Genomic DNA, 15,446 nt, shown 5'->3' with positions numbered 1-15,446 from the left:
GCTTAGCTCACTAGATAGTTTTTCACATTTTTCTACTTCTAGAGCGTAAGCATTTTTAACCTTAACATGCTTCTTATTTTCTTTAATAAGGAAGTCCTCTTGGGTGTCCAAGAGATCATCTTTCTCATGAATAGCACTAATCAATTCATTTAATTTTTCCTTTTGTTGCATGTTTAGGTTGGCAAAAAGAATGTGCAAGTTATCCTCCTCATTACTAGCATTATCCTCATCGCTAGAGGTTTCATATTTGGTGGAGGATCTTGATTTTACCTTCTTCTTTTTGCCGTCCTTTGCCATGAGGCACTTGTGGCCGACGTTTGGGAAGAGAAGACCCTTGGTGACAGCGATGTTTGCGGCGTCCTCGTTGGAGGAGGAGTCGGTGGAGCTCTCGTTGGAGTCCCACTCCCGGCAAATATGGGCATCACCGCCCTTCTTCTTGTAGTATCTCTTCTTCTCCTTTCTTCTCCCCTTCTTGTCGTCGCCCCTGTCACTATCACTAGATAATGGACATTTTGCAATAAAATGACCGGGCTTACCACATTTGTAGCATACTTTCTTGGAGCGGGATTTGTAGTCCTTCTCCCTTCTTTGCTTGAGGATTTGGCGGAAGCTCTTGATGATGAGCGCTATTTCCTCGTTGTCGAGCTTGGAGGCGTCGATGGGTGTTCTACTCGATGTAGACTCCTCCTTCTTCTCCTCTGTTGCCTTGAATGCAGCCGGTTGTGCTTCGGATGTGGAGGAGCCATCTAGCTGAAAGGGAAATGTGCCCTTGGGCCATTTCTAAGTATTTTGGTGATTTAGTGACCAACACAAGTGCCTAAGTGTAAAAAGGTGGACAAAGTACAAATCAAGGATAAAGGTATGTTTCTCAGACTTAGTACATTGTTTTGTGGACTAATGTATTGTGTCTAAGTGCTGGAAACAGGAAAAATCCAATTGGAAATGTCTTGGCTCGAGCAGCCAAGATTCTGCTGAGTCTGGGAGCACCGGACTGTTCGGTGGTGCACCGGACAGTGTCCGGTGCGCCAGGCTGGCTCGAGTGAAGTGGCCGCTCTCGGGAATTCACCGGCGACGTACGACTATAATTCACCGGACTGTCTGGTGTGCACCGGACTGTCCGGTGAGCCAACGGTCGGCCGGGCCAACGGTCGGCCGCGCGATCTGCGCGGGACACGTGGCCGAACCAACAGCTAGAAAGGGGCACCGGACTGTCCGGTGTGCATCGAACATGTCCGGTGCGCCAACGGCTCTCAGTCTGCCAACGGTCGTCTTCGCCATTTAAGGAAAGAAATCTGGCACCGGACTGTTCGGTGCGCCAGACGACAGAAGGCAAGAATTGCCTTCCCAGATTGCTCTCAACGGCTCCTAGCTGCCTTGGGGCTATAAAAGGGACCCCTAGGCGCATGGAGGAGAATACCAAGCATCTTCTAAGCATTCCTAAGCACCAAGACATCGATTCCGCGCCTTTGATTCTTTGCAATAGCGATTAGAGCTCTAGTTGAGTGGTGAACTCATTGAGTTGTGTTGTAAGCTCTCGTTGCGACTTGTGTGCGTGGTGTTGCTGTGATTTCTTGTCTTGAGTGCGTTGCTAATCCCTCCCTTGCTCCGTGTTCTTTGTGAATTTCAAGTGTAAGGGCGAGAGGCTCCAAGTTGTGGAGATTCCTCGCAAACGGGATTGAGAAAAAGCAAGCAAAACACCGTGGTATTCAAGTGGGTCTTTGGACCGCTTGAGAGGGGTTGATTGCAACCCTCGTCCGTTGGGACGCCACAACGTGGAGTAGGCAAGCGTTGGTCTTGGCCGAACCACGGGATAACCACCGTGCCATCTCTGTGATTGATCTTTGTTGGTTATTGTGTTTTGTTGAGGATTCCTCTTTAACCACTTGGCAATCATTGTGCTAACAATTAACCAAGTTTTGTGGCTTAAGTTTTGAAGTGTTACAGGATCACCTATTCACCCCCCCCTCTAGGTGCTCTCAATTGGTATTAGAGTCGTTCTCTTCAAAAGGGACTAACCGCCCGAAGGGATGGATCCTAAGGGGAAGGGTATCGTGATCAACGATAAAGAGAAGGAATCCTTCGTCAACGAGCCAAAGGATGACAAGCCTACTGACTCGGGCTCGGGTCATAGACGGAGAGATGGGAAGAAGAAGACAAGGCGCATCAAGGAAATTGTCTACTACGACGGCAGCGATGAGTCTACTTCTTCCCAAAAGGACGACGACCACAACGACTACGAGAGAAGAAAACCGGTCAATTCGAACTTTTCTTTTGATTACTCTCGTATTCCTCAAAATACAAATGCTCATTTATTATCTATTCCACTTGGTAAACCTCCTCATTTTGATGGAGAGGACTACGGATTTTGGAGTCACAAAATGCGTAGTCACTTGTTCTCTCTCCATCCTAGTATATGGGAGATTGTAGAGAGTGGAATGCACTTTGATAGTTCGGATAGTCCCATGTTCATTAATGAGCAAATACATAAGAATGCACAAGCTACTACTGTTCTTCTAGCTTCCTTGTGCAGGGATGAATACCACAAAGTGAGCGGCTTGGATAACGCCAAGCAAATATGGGACACCCTCAAGATTTCTCACGAGGGGAACGACGTCACCTTGCTCACCAAAATGGAGTTGGTGGAGGGCGAGCTTGGACGGTTCGCGATGATAAGGGGCGAGGAGCCAACTCAAACATACAACCGGCTCAAGACCCTCATCAACAAAATAAGGAGCTACGGAAGCACGCGATGGACGGACCACGACGTCGTCCGACTGATGCTAAGGTCCTTTACCGTTCTTGATCCTCATTTGGTAAATAATATTCGTGAAAATCCCAGGTACACCAAAATGTCGCCCGAAGAAGTCCTTGGAAAATTCGTTAGCGGGCGGATGATGATCAAGGAGGCGAGGTACGTGGACGACGCCTTGAATGGTCCGATCAACGAACCGCAACCCCTTGCTCTCAAGGCAACAAGAAGCAAGGAGGCGCTACCTAGTAAGATGGCACAAATTGAGGCAGCCGGACTTAATGATGAAGAGATGGCCCTCATCATCAAAAGATTCAAGACGACACTTAAGGGTCGCAAGGGACAGCCAAGCAAGACCAAAGCCAAGGGAAAGCGCTCATGCTTCAAATGCGGTAAGCTTGGTCATTTTATTGCTAACTGTCCCGACAATGATAGTGATCAGGACCAAGGGAACAAGAGGGAGAAGAAGAAGAATTATAAGAAGGCAAAAGGCGAGGCTCATCTTGGCAAGGAATGGGATTCGGACTGCTCCTCGTCCGACTCCGACAATGAAGGACTCGCCGCCACTGCCTTCAACAAGTCATCCCTCTTCCCCAACGAGCGTCACACATGCCTTATGGCAAGGGAGAAGAAGGTATGTACTCGAGACTCTACTTATGCTTCTTCAAGTGAGGACGAATCTAGTGATGAGGATGAAATAGATTATTCATGTCTATTTAAAGGCCTAGATAGAAATAAAATTGATAAAATCAATGAATTGATTGATGCCTTGAATGAAAAGGATAGGCTTTTAGAAAAGCAAGAGGATTTGTTGTATGATGAACATGATAAATTTGTAGAGGCACAAAAATCCTATGCTTTAGAAGTTAAAAGAAATGAAATGCTTTCCTATGAACTATCTACTTGTCATGAAACCATTTCTACTTTACAAGGTGTTAACAATGATTTAAATGCTAAAATAGAAGTAGCAAATAAATCTAATTCTTGTGTAGAACATGTTATGATCTGCACTAGGTGTAAGGATTTTGATATTGATGATTGTAGTGAACACCTAGTTTCAATTTCTAGATTAACTGATGAAGTAGCTAGTCTTAATGCCCAACTTAAGACTAGCAAAAGTGATTTCGATAAGCTAAAATTTGCAAGGGATGCCTACACGATTGGTAGACACCCCTCGATTAAGGATGGACTTGGCTTCAAGAGGGAAGCCAAGGACTTAACAAGCCATAAGGCTCCCATCTCCACCAAGGAGAAAGGGAAGGCCCCTGTGGCTAGTAGTGCTAAAAAGAACCATGCTTTTATGTATCATGACAAGAGATAATATAGAAATGCTTATAGGTGTTATAATGCATATGATGCTTTTGATTCTCATGCCATGTTTGCTTCTAGTTCTTCCTATGTGCATGATAGAAATATTGGTAGGAGAAATGTTGTTCATAATATGCCTAGGAGAAATGTTGTTAATGTTCCTAGGAAAGTTAATGAACCATCTACAATTTATCATGCTTTGAATGCTTCTTTTGCTATTTGTAGAAAAGATAGGAAGATAGTTGCTAGGAAATTAGGGGCAAAGTGCAAGGGTGATAAAACTTGCATTTGGGTCCCTAAGGAAATTGTGACTAACCTTGTAGGACCCAACAAGAGTTGGGTACCTAAGACCCAAGCCTAAATTTGCCTTGCAGGTTTATGCATCCGGGGGTTCAAGCTGGATTATCGACAGCGGATGCACAAACCATATGATGGGGGAGAAGAAGATGTTCACCTCCTACGTCAAGAATAAGGATTCCCAAGATTCAATCATATTCGGTGATGGGAACCAAGGCAAGGTGAAAGGTTTAGGCAAGATTGCAATATCAAATGAGCATTCTATCTCTAATGTGTTTTAGTAGAGAGTCTTGGATATAATTTACTATCTGTTAGTCAATTATGTAATATGGGATATAACTGTTTATTTACAAATGTAGATGTGTCTGTCTTTAGAAGATGTGATGGTTCACTAGCTTTTAAGGGTGTACTAGACGACAAACTTTACTTAGTTGATTTTGCAAAAGAAGAGGCCGGTCTAGATGCATGCTTAATGGCTAAGATTTGCATGGGCTGGTTGTGGCATCGCCGCTTAGCACATGTGGGGATGAAGAACCTCCACAAGCTTCTAAAGGGACAACACGTGATAGGTCTAACCAATGTTCATTTCGAAAAAGATAGACCTTGTGCAGCTTGTCAAGCAGGTAAACAAGTGAGAGGAGCACATCACAGCAAGAATGTGATGACCACGTCAAGACCTCTGGAGCTGTTGCATATGGACCTCTTCGGACCCGTCGCCTATCTGAGCATAGGAGGAAGTAAGTATGGTCTAGTTATTGTTGATGACTTTACCCACTTCACTTGGGTGTTCTTTTTGCAGGATAAGTCTGAAACCCAAGGGACCCTCAAGCGCTTCCTCAGGAGAGCTCAAAATGAGTTTGAGCTCAAGGCAAAGAAAATAAGAAGCGACAACGGGTCCGAATTCAAGAACCTTCAAGTGGAGGAGTACCTTGAGGAGGAAGGGATCAAGCACGAGTTCTCCGCTCCCTACACACCACAGCAAAACGGTGTGGTAGAGAGGAAGAACAGGACGCTCATTGATATGGCGAGGACTATGCTTGGAGAGTTCAAGACCCCCGAGTGCTTTTGGTCGGAAGCCGTGAACACGGCTTGCCACGCCATCAACAGGGTCTATCTTCACCGCCTCCTCAAGAAGACTTCATATGAGCTGCTGACTGGTAACAAACCCAATGTATCGTACTTTCGTGTATTTGGGAGTAAATGCTACATTCTAGTGAAGAAGGGTAGGAATTCCAAATTTGCTCCCAAAGCTGTAGAAGGGTTTTTGTTAGGTTATGACTCAAATACAAAGGCGTATAGGGTCTTCAACAAATCATCGGGTTTGGTTGAAGTCTCTAGCGACGTTGTATTTGATGAGACTAATGGCTCTCCAAGAGAGCAAGTTGTTGATCTTGATGATGTAGATGAAGAAGATGTTCCGACGGCCGCTATACGAACCATGGCGATTGGTGATGTACGACCACAGGAACAAGATCAACCTTCTTCCTCAACAATGGTGCATCCCTCAACTCAAGAAGATGAACAGGTTCATCAAAAGGAGGCGTATGATCAAGGGGGAGCACAAGATGATCACGTAATGGAGGAAGAAGCACAACCAGCACCTCCAACTCAAGTTCGAGCGACGATCCAAAGGGATCATCCCGTCGACCAAATATTGGGTGATATTAGCAAGGGAGTAACTACTCATTCAAGATTAGTTAATTTCTGTGAGCATTACTCCTTTGTCTCTTCTATTGAGCCTTTCAGGGTAGAAGAGGCCTTGCTAGATCCGGACTGGGTGTTGGCCATGCAGGAGGAACTCAACAATTTCAAGCGCAATGAAGTTTGGACACTGGTGCCTCGCCCCAAGAAAAATGTTGTGGGAACCAAGTGGGTGTTCCGCAACAAACAGGACGAGCACGGGGTGGTGACGTGGAACAAGGCTCGACTTGTGGCAAAAGGTTATGCCCAAGTCGCAGGTTTGGACTTTGAGGAGACATTTGCTCCTGTGGCTAGGCTAGAGTCCATTCGTATTTTGCTAGCATATGCCGCTCACCATTCCTTCAGGTTGTTCCAAATGGATGTGAAGAGCGCTTTCCTCAACGGGCCGATCAAGGAGGAAGTGTACGTGGAGCAACCCCCTGGCTTCGAGGATGAACGGTACCCCGACCACGTGTGTAAGCTCTCTAAGGCGCTCTATGGACTTAAGCAAGCCCCAAGAGCATGGTATGAATGCCTTAGAGACTTTTTAATGGCTAATGCTTTCAAGGTTGGGAAAGCCGATCCAACTCTTTTCACTAAGACTTGTGATGGTGATCTTTTTGTGTGCCAAATTTATGTCGATGACATAATATTTGGTTCTACTAATAAAAAGTCTTGTGAAGAGTTTAGCAGGGTGATGACGCAGAAATTCGAGATGTCGATGATGGGCGAGTTGAACTACTTCCTTGGGTTCCAAGTGAAGCAACTCAAGGATGGCACCTTCATCTCTCAAACGAAGTACACGCAAGACTTGCTAAAGCGGTTTGGGATGAAGGACGCCAAGCCCGCAAAGACTCCGATGGGGACCGACGGACACACCGACCTCAACAAAGGAGGTAAGTCCGTTGATCAAAAGGCATACCGGTCTATGATTGGGTCTTTACTCTATTTATGTGCAAGTAGACCGGATATTATGCTTAGTGTATGCATGTGTGCTAGATTTCAATCCGATCCTAAGGAATGTCACTTAGTGGCAGTGAAGCGAATCCTTAGATATTTAGTTGCTACGCCTTGCTTCGGGATCTGGTATCCAAAGGGGTCTACCTTTGACTTGATTGGATATTCAGATTCCGACTATGCTGGATGTAAGGTCGATAGGAAGAGTACATCGGGGACGTGCCAATTCTTAGGAAGGTCCCTGGTGTCATGGAATTCTAAGAAACAAACCTCCGTTGCCCTATCCACCGCTGAGGCCGAGTATGTTGCCGCAGGACAGTGTTGCGCACAACTACTTTGGATGAGGCAAACCCTCAGGGACTTTGACTACAATCTGAGCAAAGTCCCACTCCTATGTGATAATGAGAGTGCTATCCGCATGGCGGAAAATCCTGTTGAGCACAGCCGCACAAAGCACATAGACATCCGACATCACTTTTTGAGAGACCACCAGCAAAAGGGAGATATCGAAGTGTTTCATGTTAGCACCGAGAACCAGCTAGCCGATATCTTTACCAAGCCTCTAGATGAGAAGACCTTTTGCAGGTTGCGTAGTGAGCTAAATGTCTTAGATTCGCGGAACTTGGATTGATTTATAGCATACTTGTGTTTATGCCTTTGATCATGTTCCTTATGCATATTGTCGCTTAATAATGGTGCTCAAGTTGTACAAACACTCCCTGGACCTCACAAGTCCGTTGCAAAGTGATGCACATGTTTAGGGGGAGATGTGTTACAACTTGACCCTTTGAGACTAACCATGTGCTTGAGTTTGATGATTTAGTCTCGAAGGAGGTTTGAAAGGGAAAAGGTGGACTTGGACCATGAAAGACTTCCACTGCACTCCGATGAGAGGGTAACTTATTCCAAGTTCATCTCATGTACTCTTATTGCCTTTGTATTCTTATTGAAGATTTTGGTGAGGCAATGGGGTTCTAGGGCCAAGATTGACCCCGTTTTGGTGCTTGATGCCAAAGGGGGAGAAAATAAAGGCCAAAGCGATAAATGGATCAGCTACCACTTGAGAGATTTTGAAAATAATAGAATAGAGCTTTTGGTTTGTCAAAACTCTTTTGTTGTCTCTCTTGTCAAAAGTTGGCTTCTTGTGGGGATTAAGTGTTGATCATGGGAAAAAGGGGAGTTTTTGAAATCTTGAATCAATTTCTCTTGCAATGACTCTCTTTATGTCTTAACATGTGTGTTTGACTTAGAGATAGAAATTTGAGTTTGATTTGCAAAAACAAACCAAGTGGTGGCAAAGGATGATCCATATATGTCAAATTTGAATCAAACCAATTTGAGTTCTTATTTGAATTGATTTTGTACTTGTTCTACTTGCTGTATGTTGTGTTGGCATAAATCACCAAAAAGGGGGAGATTGAAAGGGAAATGTGCCCTTGGGCCATTTCTAAGTATTTTGGTGATTTAGTGACCAACACAAGTGCCTAAGTGTAAAAAGGTGGACAAAGTACAAATCAAGGATAAAGGTATGTTTCTCAGACTTAGTACATTGTTTTGTGGACTAATGTATTGTGTATAAGTGCTGGAAATAGGAAAAATCCAATTGGAAATGTCTTGGCTCGAGCAGCCAAGATTCTGCTGAGTCTGGGAGCACCGGACTGTCCGGTGGTGCACCGGACAGTGTCCGGTGCGCCAGGCTGGCTCGAGTGAAGTGGCCGCTCTCGGGAATTCACCGGCGACGTACGGCTATAATTCACCGGATTGTCCGGTGTGCACCGGACTGTCCGGTGAGCCAACGGTCGGCCGGGCCAACGGTCGGCCGCGCGATCTGCGCGGGACACGTGGCCGAACCAACAGCTAGAAAGGGGCACCGGAGTGTCCGGTGTGCACCGGACATGTCCGGTGCGCCAACGGCTCTCAGTCTGCCAACGGTCGGCTTCGCCATTTAAGGAAAGAAATCTGGCACCGGACAGTGTCCGGTGCGCCAGACGACAGAAGGCAAGAATTGCCTTCCCAGATTGCTCTCAACGGCTCCTAGCTGCCTTGGGGCTATAAAAGGGACCCTTAGGTGCATGGAGGAGAATACCAAGCATCTCCTAAGCATTCCTAAGCACCAAGACATCGATTCCGCGCCTTTGATTCTTTGCAATAGCGATTAGAGCTCTAGTTGAGTGGTGAACTCATTGAGTTGTGTTGTAAGCTCTCGTTGCGACTTGTGTGCGTGGTGTTGCTGTGATTTCTTGTCTTGAGTGCGTTGCTAATCCCTCCCTTGCTCCGTGTTCTTTGTGAATTTCAAGTGTAAGGGCGAGAGGCTCCAAGTTGTGGAGATTCCTCGCAAACGGGATTGAGAAAAAGCAAGCAAAACACCGTGGTATTCAAGTGGGTCTTTGGACCGCTTGAGAGGGGTTGATTGCAACCCTCGTCCGTTGGGACGCCACAACGTGGAGTAGGCAAGCGTTGGTCTTGGCCGAACCACGGGATAACCATCGTGCCATCTCTGTGATTGATCTTTGTTGGTTATTGTGTTTTGTTGAGGATTCCTCTTTAACCACTTGGCAATCATTGTGCTAACAATTAACCAAGTTTTGTGGCTTAAGTTTTGAAGTGTTACAGGATCACCTATTCACCCCCCCTCTAGGTGCTCTCACTAGCTCGTTGATTTTCTTTGAGCCTTTGATCATCAATTCAAAGCTCACAAAATTTCCTATCACTTCCTCGGGAGTCATTAGTGTATATCTAGGATTACCACGAATTAATTGAACTTGAGTAGGGTTAAGGAAAACAAGTGATCTAAGAATAACCTTAACCATTTTGTGGTCATCCCATTTCTTACTCCTGAGGTTGCGCACTTGGTTCACTAAGGTCTTGAGCCGGTTGTACATTTCTTGTGGCTCCTCCCCTTGGCGAAGCCGGAAGCGACCGAGCTCCCCCTCGATCGTCTCCCGCTTGGTGATCTTGGTTATTTCGTCTCCTTCGTGCGTGGTCTTTAGCGTGTCCCAAATCTCCTTAGCACTTTTCAACCCTTGCACCTTATTATACTCCTCTCGACTTAGAGAGGCGAGGAGTATAGTTGTGGCTTGGGAGTTGAAGTGTTGGATTTGGGCCACTTCGTTCTCATCATAATCTTCATCCCCTACGGATGGTACCTGTACGCCAAACTCAACAACATCCCATATACTTTTGTGGAGTGAGGTTAGGTGATATCGCATCATATCACTCCATCTAGCATAATCTTCACCATCAAACGTTGGTGGTTTGCCTAACGGGACGGAAAGTAAAGGCGTATGTTTAGGAATGCGAGGATAGCGTAGGGGGATCTTACTAAACTTCTTGCGCTCATGGCGCTTAGAAGTTACGGACGGTGTGTCGGAGCCAGAGGTGGATGGCGACGAGGAGTCGGTCTCGTAGTAGACCACCTTCCTCATCTTCTTCTTCTTATCACCGCTCCGACGCGACTTGTGTGAAGGGGATTCCTTTTCCTTCCCCTTCCCTTTGTTGTAGGACTCTCCCGATGAAGCTTTCCCGTGGCTTGTAGCGGGCTTCTCGCCGGTCATCATCTCCTTCTTGGCGTGATCTCCCGACATCACTTCGAGCGGTTAGGCTCTAATGAAGCACTGGGCTCTGATACCAATTGAAAGTCGCCTAGAGGGGGGGTGAATAGGGTGAATCTGAAATTTACAAACTTAATCACAACTACAAGCCGGGTTAGTGTTAGAAATATAAACGAGTCCGAGAGAGGGCGTAAAAACAAATCGCAAGCGAATAAAGAGTGAGACATAGGGATTTGTTTTACCGAGGTTCGGTTCTCGCAAACCTACTCCCCGTTGAGGTGGTCACAAAGACCGGGTCTCTTTCAACCCTTTCCCTCTCTCAAACGGTCCCTCGGACCGAGTGAGCTTCTCTTCTCAATCAATCAGAACACAAAGTTCCCGCAAGGACCACCACACAATTGGTGTCTCTTGCCTCGATTACAAATGAGATGATTGCAAGAAAGAATGAGAGAAAGAAGCAATCCAAGCGCAAGAGCTCAAAAGAACACAACAAATCTCTCTCTCTAATCACTAAAGCTTTGTGTGGAGTTGGGAGAGGATTTGATCTCTTTGGTGTGTCTTGTATTGAATGCAAGCTCTTGTAAGGTGTTGAAGAGTGGTAAACTTGGATGACTTGAATGTGGGGGTGGTTGGGGTATTTATAGCCCCATCCACCAAACTTGACCGTTGGTGGAGGCTGCTATCGACGGGCGCACCGGACACTGTCCGGTGCGCCAGCCACGTCACCTGGCCGTTGGGGTTCCACCGTTGGAGCTCTGTCTTGTGGGCCCGCCTGGCTGTCCGGTGGTGCACCGGACAAGTCCTGTAGACTGTCCGGTGTGCCACCCGCGCGTGCTCTGCTCCTCTGCACGCGCAGGCGTGCATTTAATGCGTTGCAGTCGACCGTTGCGCGCGAAGTAGTCGTTGCTCCGCTGTCACACCGGACAGTCCGGTGAATTATAGCGGAGCGGATTCCCGAAGCTGGCGAGTTTAGAGTCGCTCTCCCTTGGGGCACCGGACACTGTCCGGTGGTGCACCGGACAGTCCGGTGAATTATAGCGAAGCGCCTCTGAAAATTCCCGAAGGTGATGAGTTTAGCTTGAAGTCCCCTGGTGCACCGGACACTGTCCGTTGGTGCAACGGACACTGTCCGGTGGCACACCGGACAGTCCGGTGCGCCAGACCAGGGCACACTTCGGTTGTCCCTTGCTCTCTTTGTTTGAACCCTTTTCTTGGTCTTTTTATTGGCTTATTGTGAACCTTTGGCACCTGTATAACTTATAGACTAGAGCAAACTAGTTAGTCCAATTATTTGTGTTGGACAATTCAACCACCAAAATCAATTAGGAAAAATGTGTAAGCCTAATTCCCTTTCAGAGCCAATAAGTATTGCATACATGTAAGCTTAGACATTTCGTTGAACTACAAAGGAAGGGGTAGATCAACATTTAAGGGGGGTTCCATTTGGATTCTACTCAGATTTCATCTAGACTTCATCGAAGACCAATACAAACTAAGGAAAATCCATTCGATCCAATCAAACAAATAGTAGTTGGAGGTAGTCTAGCTTACCACTTGAAAGTCAACTAGAAAGGGGGTGAATAGGTAAAAACATAAGATTTTACAATATCAATCAAAACTTGATCCCAATTAGATGTTAGAACATGACATGATTTGGTCGAAGTAACGAGATAAGTTCTACTTGAGTATGTTTCTCTCTTGAATGCGAGGAGTTAAAACTTAGAGCAATACAATCTCTACTACTTATTAAGGCGGTAAGGGGTAGGCTGCCATTCCGTTTTCTACCATTTCCATACCCCCTCCCCGCAAAGCCCATTCCCATTCCCGGCTGCCATTTCGTGTTCTGCCAGTGTTCTGTCATTCCCATTCCCTCCTCCCCGCACTGTCTTTCTCATTCCTCCCTCCCTGCAAACCCCATTCTCATTCCCACGTGCATCCCACGCCTAACTAAAATTAAATTAAGGCGGTAAGGGGTAGGTTGCCATTCCGTTTTCTACCATTCCCATTCCCCCCTCCCCGCAAAGCCTATTCCCATTCTCGGCTGCCATTCCGTGTTCTGCTAGTGTTCTGTCATTCCGATTCCCTCCTCCCCTGTCTTTCTCATTCCTCCCTCCCTGCAAACCCCATTCTCATTCCCACGTGCATCCCACGCCTAACTAAAATTAAATTAAAAAAACACAAATGTGGCCCCAATAGGATTCGAACTTGCGACCACTCAAGCAAATGTGCTCGTAGCTACCACTACACCACATATGTGTTTATGTCAATATCTGTTACAGTAAAAATATCTACTACATCTCTCCCAAAGCCCACCTGCTACCTTTGCACAATGTGTAGTAGTAGATAATTATCAATGAGATTCCTGAATTATATTTTTGGATGGAGAGATTAGTATTTAAAGAAGAGCCCTGCATGCAATTTCTTTTGTTTGAATAATGTTTTCAACTTAAATTCTTTTTTATATGTGTGACATTTATTATCCGTAATATTTTTCTATGGATCCGACTTGTGAGTCATTTTCATAAACCAACGCCAAAGATGAATCCATGTTTCTTACTTGGAAACCCCGAACAAACACCACTCGCGGGAGGCGCTCGCATTGGCGTCGCTCATCGACAACGAGAAGAAGCTTGGCGACTGCCAGCTCGACCTCTAGAAGCAGTACTGTGTGATCGCATGCGTCGCTGTGTTCGGCAAGCTCCGGCGCAGCCGCCGCTTGGACGCGGTCTAGAGCGGCTGCACCGCGATGTCTATCTTCAAACAGGGGGACCTCATGGTCGTCGCCAACGCCGACGACTCTCGGATTGTTCTGGGCACCGCAACCAACTAACGGCGCCATCACATCGTCTAGCTCATCATCCACCTGAAGCTCAACCTGCCACGTAAGTCACTACTGACCGGCCATGAATTCTTGTGCGCTGGGACGACGACCGTTGCTGACGTTGTGTGAGTGTCCTTGAACAATATGTATGTAGAGGAGTAGCACATCCGGTGGTGCAACGGCTAGGTGTACTACCTCGCTGATGAGCCCGGGGTGCACTTCGTTTGGCAGCCCAGCCAAGAGTCATCGGTACTCGCCATGTCGTGCGCGTTCGATGACTACTATATCAAGGACTATGGCGTCATCTTGGCGCCAGAGGTGACGCAGAGGAGGACCGACAGCAATGACCACTCGCCATCGTCGGGGTAGCTTTTGTACCGGCATGCCTTTAATTCTCTTCGCAAAAAATACACTTGCTTTTTTTGTTTAGGCAAGCATGTATGGTGGTGCGTACCTGATGACTGACAATGTACGAGGGAACTTCTACCGACAGATGTGGCACGTGCTCTTCAATGATGAGACCATGCAAATCGTGGCATTTATCGAAGTCTGCATGATACTGATGGTTGCAATGTAGTAGTGAAACATCTAAATTAAAATAACAATTTTTATGTATGGCTAGGATTACAAATGGATTATGAAACATTTTCTTATAACAATATAAGACACATTTTGTATATAAGTTATTATGTTATTATATGTTCCCGTTGCAATGCACGGGCACTCACCTAGTAATGTATAATGATGTAACACCCCAAGAATCTTTTTGGGGATTTAAGAGAAATTCTCTCAAGATTTAAATAAACATGTTTTCTAATTAGAGATTAAATAAAAAAATATCCTTATATAAATTAAATTATCCTTTGTTGAATTATATACTTAAAGTTATTCTTTAAAAGAATTAAATAAAAGTGTCACTTAATAGAGATTATACATTAAAAATTATTTTCTAATAAAATAAATAAGTAATGAATATTGAATATTTGAATGGGCTTTTAATAATACTATACATTCAAAGAGTAATTGTTTTTGAAATAATTTTTTGGTTGTGTGCACTATATATTTAAAGCATTTTCTTAAAAGAATAAATAAATTATCATAAAAATTATACCTGCATCTCATGCTGGTTTTTTGTTGTTGCATTTGAGTGCAGACCTAATTTTAAAATTTTAATTTGAATCAAACTTGAAATTTTAAATAGAAACGAAAATAAAAAAAGAAAATGAGAACTTCTCTAGCTCACGTGCCTATACCGTTTCCTCGACCTCGACACCTCCCTCTCCCCACATGACCGCCTGGGCCAATCAGTCGCCCCAATCCACCCACATAGTACTGCCCGAGCCAAACACATAATCCCCCTAATTTTGTATCCTCTGTGATCTCGCGTTCGCCTCACGTGTGCTCACTTTGTAGACTAACAGGTGAACCCTGCTAGTCGGTAGTGTCGTCTACCCTGAGCCCGACTTTGTTTCCATGGTAAACTCAATTTGAGCTTTGAGCTGGGCGTGGCACGTCCTCCCTAGACTCGACCCTCTCCATGGGTATATATGGTGCCGCATATGAAACCCTCGACCATCAAACCTAGTGTAGCCCATAGCCATGAACCGAGCCATCGCCATAGCCACCGATAAAAGGTTGTATCTGCCATAGCCAAACCAAGATTTTATCATCGTTTCCAACCTTGATGGGCATCATAGGGGTTTAGCCATGAAGCGGGGAGCTTGCAATAGTTTTTTCCGAGCATGAAAATCAACCGGAGCCACGATGAATCCCTCACCGTAGTTGGAATTCGCGACCACGTTGCACCACATTGAGTATAGTGCCACCACTATCCTGAAAGCAGGTGAGAAAATTCTCTTTTGCTTTGTCGTGCCCTCCGCTCTGTCTAGCACCTCTCCGCGGAAGCATCGGAGCAACATTGCACACAGTCAGTGTGCATCGGCGAGGTCGTCGTCGCGGCAGCTGCACACTATTGCCTGCTATCCATCGGGAGGGAGAAGAAATCATGTGATCATCAGATCGACGAGGGTGTTGATTAGATTGAAGCATATTGTTTTGATCTATTTTGCTAGGTTCATCGGAT

This window comes from Zea mays, chromosome 7 (genome assembly GCF_902167145.1).
Source record: "Zea mays cultivar B73 chromosome 7, Zm-B73-REFERENCE-NAM-5.0, whole genome shotgun sequence".
In the NCBI taxonomy this organism is placed as follows: domain Eukaryota; kingdom Viridiplantae; phylum Streptophyta; class Magnoliopsida; order Poales; family Poaceae; genus Zea; species Zea mays.
This window is presented reverse-complemented; position numbering follows the sequence as displayed.